Source organism: Sinohyriopsis cumingii, unplaced genomic scaffold (assembly GCF_028554795.1).
Source record: "Sinohyriopsis cumingii isolate HCF-2022 unplaced genomic scaffold, ASM2855479v2 utg002739l, whole genome shotgun sequence".
NCBI lineage: Eukaryota > Metazoa > Mollusca > Bivalvia > Unionida > Unionidae > Sinohyriopsis > Sinohyriopsis cumingii.
Window position 1 is genome coordinate 65,723 of NW_028316287.1, and position 6,040 is coordinate 71,762.

Consider the following 6,040-nt stretch of genomic DNA (forward strand, 5'->3'; position numbering starts at 1 on the left):
TCATGTCATACATTCAATTACAATGAGTTTATAAGTTTCAGGTTGTTTAAACAAAGAGAATTGCTTGTGACAAACTGGTTTTACTCCTTGTACCATTTGTGGGAAAAAATCATTATCTACATTTACTTTTGAACAGTCATTGAAATGATTCTCTCTTTCTTTTCAAATAAGTATGAATTTAATTATATTCAACTTGATTTCATCTACCTACACAAAAATTCAAATATTTTATTGACAGTCATTTTGGTGTCACCCCCTCTGATGATGTCACTCGAAGCGGTCCGCATCCCCCGCATTCCCTAGTGACGCCACTGCAAATATTTAAGTAATGAAACAGTATATGTCTTAGTGTTATTTCAATGTATCTTGTACAAATTTTGGTTTACCTAACGAATATGTAGACGTTGTCTAGTTGTAGTGAAAAGCTATCGGTTCCCTGAGAAGGCTGCATAAATGACATGCAACCTGGTTCTGAGTACGGGTGTAATTTCCAAAGAAATTTTTACTGTGACAAAAGAAAGAGGTTGTGTAGGCTCGAGAAGATGACGCCAGATAATTCTATGCCAACTGCAGTATTGTTTCCACCTCGTGAACTGTGCGCTTTAAAATGAACCCTTAAAAGCTAGAGGATTGTTCAATGCGGTTAGAAGATATCATGCGCGCGTTCCACACAGACACTCACACACACACACACACACACACACTCTCTCTCTCTCTCTCTCTCTCTCTCTCTCTCTCTCTCTCTCTCTCTATATATATATATATATATATATATATATATATATATATATATATATATATATATATATATATATATATATGGGTCGAATTTGTATGGTGAAAAGCGGAAACACGTTTATTTTCAGATTAAAGATGTTTTGGTATGGTGGTTTAACGAGAACATAATAAGCCGGAATGAATGGATTAGAGATAAGCTGGTTCTATACTATAGAACCAATAACTGAAAATAGATGAAAACAGAACAAGATGAAGACAGATCGATTTAGAGGAGAAAAGACAATCACAATATATAACTTTATATTACTTACTGGATTTAAAGATATGTAAATATACATATATACAGAGAGACAGAAAGAGAAACAAATAGATACATAATTCTATTCCATGGATTGGGATTGGGTCGATTAGCAACTTGCTGCAGCTAATATATATCCGATGCTATGTAAAGAATTATTGATCTGTTAGATGTCACAGTCAATCAATGAAATTCCGAATACTGTTGAGTAGCTAAAACAAAACTACATAAATATTACATGAGAAGTATCAGTATTCGATCATCTGTGAGTTTCTTCAAGGAGAAGATTAAATGTATGCAGGGCACTTCAAAATTATGAAAAAGTGATCAAATTCATTGGTACCAGTCATGTTGTGACAAGTATACGTAGATCACTGTCGGCCTTACTAGTTATACCGTGATCACTAAGCTTAGAAATATCATATTCAACCGTATGATTTATACTGTGATCACTAAGCTTAGAAATATCATATTCAACCGTATGATTTATACTGTGATCACTAAGCTTAGAAATATCATATTCAACCGTATGATTTATACTGTGATCACTAAGCTTAGAAATATCATATTCAACCGTATGAGTTATACTCTGATCACTAAGCTTAGAAAGATCATATTCGACAGTACGGGTTATGCTGTAATCATTAAGCATATAGGGACAAAGTTCATTAATTCCAGTCAAAACTGTATTATAGTTCTCACATATAAATAAAATTACGAGTTGGATAAATTTAAACTAATAGATTGAGAATCTATATATACCGATGAAATCTATTGATATATGCATGATACGCAGTTGATACCGTGTATACCATACCAGAAAGTATGGGCATTTCGATGTGCACGAATGCGTGACCAAAGAAGGTAATGGCTTATCCGATGATAGATTGTTGTTTAGTGTGAGACTAGATAGCTAGAGGAATATACTAATCAGTGGCGTCGCTAAGGGGGTGCGGGGGGTGCGGACCGCACCGGGTAACACCATCTCAGAGGGGTGACACCAAAATGAAAAATTGCAAATTTTACAGAGCACACACTGCTCGGTCTAGTCGGATTTCATAAGCGGATAACCGATCATAGTTAAATACATGACTAGCAGGCACACAGTGGCGTCGCTAGGGGGATGCGGGGGGTGCGGACTGCACCGGGTGACACCATCAGAGGGGGTGACACCAAAGTGACATTACTAAGGATTCTGTATGGTCTGTTACGAAAGGAGGACCATGGGGGTGACACCATGAGCTACCGCACTGGGTGACACCAACCCGAGTGAGGCCACTGATACTAATGTCCTTGTGTATGTTCGGACAGGAAGCTTTTAGGGACCGGAGGAGCAGTAGGAGACAGAAGGGAAATGCCCTGGTACAGTTGGTACAGTTGGTCCCGAGTCCCTGGGAGACAAGAAAAGGAGAGAACGGACGTGGAGGAAGTGGAAGGGTGAAGGACGTGGTTGTTGGACGAAGGTGTACTGGGTACCAGTCAAAAAATACAGATGAGTAGAAACACAGACAGGAGGAAAATCAATCACACTAAGTCAGATGATGAAATAGGCCGTCACTTGGTCGAGTGAAAGACGAGTGATAGGGTTTTTAATATTGAATTTCATTTGAGGAAGGACTATCTGTAATTGAATGGCATTACATTTGTTGTTTATTTGAATTTCACCTTTGTGTATTCAGTAATTTAACTGTCGGCATCGCTGATTGGGGGCTCGGAGCTTTGCATCTCTATCACTACTTCAATTTCTGACAAAAACGGGCCAGGGTGGGTCTTCTGTAATAATTAAAGATAATACTGGGAGCACCCCACCCCAACTTAAGGTAGTCTTCGAGACCCCTTTACAAGTAGTAGTAGTAGAAGTAGTAATAGTTCAAGTTAACCAATTACCACTGCTAATAATAATGAAACCGCCATTGGCGCTATTGCTGCTGCTATTACCCTCACTGCATCTACTACATTTACTACTGCTACTTCTACGCCACAATAAGTGAGATGCCACTATAACTACTAATGCTGCTAATACCAGCATGTATAGTGCTGCTTCTTGTGCTAATACTGTTGCCTCAGATGCTAATCTTGCTACAGCTGATTCTCATCATTGGCGTACTAAGGCTAAATGCCGCCCGAAGCAACGACAAAGGCATAAGGGGTTTTGTCGCTCCAAGACCGTTCACCACCCCTCCGCCCCCACTTTAATACGCTACTGATCCCAATCCGACTGATGTTGCTATTGCCGCTGATGCTACTAATTACTACTAATGTTGTTGATAACACTACTGTTATTAGACGCCCAATCACCCCTACCATTAAAGGACTCATGAGTACCCATAGTAAACCTATGCAAACACCATGATATTAAAAATTCAATAACTTAACATTTTTGAGTGCTCGTGATCAAACCTATATTTATCAGTATAGATGAAACGTGGATGTCAGCTTCTGTGTTGAGGAAAGGATATGATCCGCGGTTTCTTCTGGACCTGTGTTTGAAACATTTGTTTTTAATTCCGCACCAAAGAGTCAGGTGCTAATTTTAGTAATGAGTGTTTCAAACTCAAGACTGTTAAAGGACTGAAATTCCAAAAATACAACAATGTCTCTATTTTTTTCACTACAACTAGGATAAGCTCTCAAAAGATTCTTTTTCCTAAAACATAACTTACATTATTAAAAAATCTAGGTCAGCCAAACCCATATATACTTTATTTTATGTTCACCCATTTCCAGGCTGGTTCCCAGTTTTCCATATCATTAGTACCATGTGTCCTAGACATATTACCAGTTCAGATGTTTCCATCTTTAATTATTTGAAACAACTGTTAAATGGCCCCTACATTCACGCCAGATTGTTGGCCCAGCGCATTGCGACTGGCCTCAGTGCAAAGTTAGCTATTTTTGGACAATTCATTTGTCACATATCAAGTCTAAATATATGCAGAGACATTGCAAGAAGCCTGTTTGCTAAAACAGTGAAGGACAACTACTTACATCTTCCTAACCTATTTATTCTTCATAAGTGATTTTGTTATTTCGCAACACGAAGATGGAGGAGGGGTGAAAACAAAAGTGAACGTTTTAATTTGACGCTGAAGGCAAGGGATGAGATGAGTGAACATTATAGTTGTCTAGTTTTCAACGTATTCGGTTTTAATAATATTTCTATTACTATAGCTGTTATTAACACGGGGCTATTAAATAGTACTGACAGTAATTTCAAGATTGTGGAATCTCTCCCCCTCCCTTAAGCTTTCCGCCTGTCTATTTGCGTGACACCTTTTAGCTGTCCTTATACGAGGGCCCCGAATGGCCAAGTGGTCTAAAGCATTCACCGTTTCAGATTACTGCCACATCACCTCTGTCTGCGTGGGCTCTTCGAGGCTCGGGCTAGGTTAACGTGAGTACTTGAGAAAGCTTGTCAGTAGCTTCTCGTAGGTAGTTGGTTCTTCCCGGAGTTTTTCCGCGTTCTTCCTCCACCAACTATACTGGCTGCCATTTATAGCCTGTCTTGTGTTACAAAATGGCGTTGAACCCCATAACAACAGCTCTTCGTGTATCTGACCACCTCTCTTGAGTTCTCTCTCAATCTGTCTCATTGTCTTGTATCCATCCTCTCACCCTCTTTCTCTCTTTATATATATATATATATATATATATATATATATATATATATATATATATATATATATATATATATATAGAGAGAGAGAGAGAGAGAGAGAGAGAGAGAGAGAGAGGGGTAAGAGAGAGAACGCAACAGAGGTGATCAGAATCATAGGGATAATTGTTTCTATATACATGTGTGTGTGTGTGTGTGTGTGTGTGTGTGTGTGTGTGTGTTAAAAATTCATCTCATCTTCCGCCGCTTGGAATTCATGTTAAAGCTCACTGATATAGCAAGAGTCCATACAGGGTTCCGGTGTCTCTCTTCATATCGATTTCCAGTACGCACAGCATCTTATTATTGATGATTATATCATCCAGGCGTACCTTCCGCATGTATGCAGCAAAACAGCTTTACAGCTTTATGTCAACCAGCGTATATACATTATACTTTGTTACATATTGTATATACTGTACTTACTTTACATAAGTACACTCCAATGTGGTAGATATATACATCTATTTTGTTTCATATATTCACAGGACATTGTTACACATATACACTAGACCCCGTTACGGTAAGTATTCTTGTTTCGTTCGTCTTCCTTTGACTGGCTCGTAACTGTTCATCCATTATTTATTCATCCATCATCACATCCATCCATCCATCCATCCATCCATTCATCTCCTCGTACATCTCGCTATCTATCTGCTATTAACTATTTAATATAAACTGGGCATGCGACATTAAATGGGGCCATCCAAGTGAAGCCTTTATCTTTGACATTATCATATAAATAGCACTTGCCTTATTATCTGCAAGTATCCGCGGTGTCTAACGAGCTCGCTTTACCGATCACTGCCATCTCCCCTTTGTCCGTATTTTTCGAGTCTTGACAATGTGGCTATATGAGAAAGCTTGCCAGTAGCTTCCCGTAGTTTCCCGTAGCTTTACGTTTTCGAGAAAGCATCAAGGATGATGCGATGATCTTGCTTTTGCTATCTGTGTGTCTGTTCATCTTTATCTTTGGTATACTATAGAATATGCCCTTCAACATCATTTAGCAGACATGCGTTAATTTTGAAGTACAAATACCCTTAGAGTGAGGCGGCGTGAGACGATCCCATCGTAACTGAGGGTTAAAAGGTCTGGTGCATACCAATTTCCATTACAAGCACATTTTCATTATTTTGATCATATTTTTTTATATCGCGACATAATGGCACAACGGAAATACAATGTTATCTGGGGTGGAATTTTCAAGACATAAAAACATGGGGCAAAAGAATAGTACTTTTGGGGGCAGATGAGAGTTTTTATGTACAAATTTAATGCCGCAATCAGTGACCAAGTATAAAAAACATAAAAAATAAAATACACAAGTGAGGTCAAAAAGGTCCGTA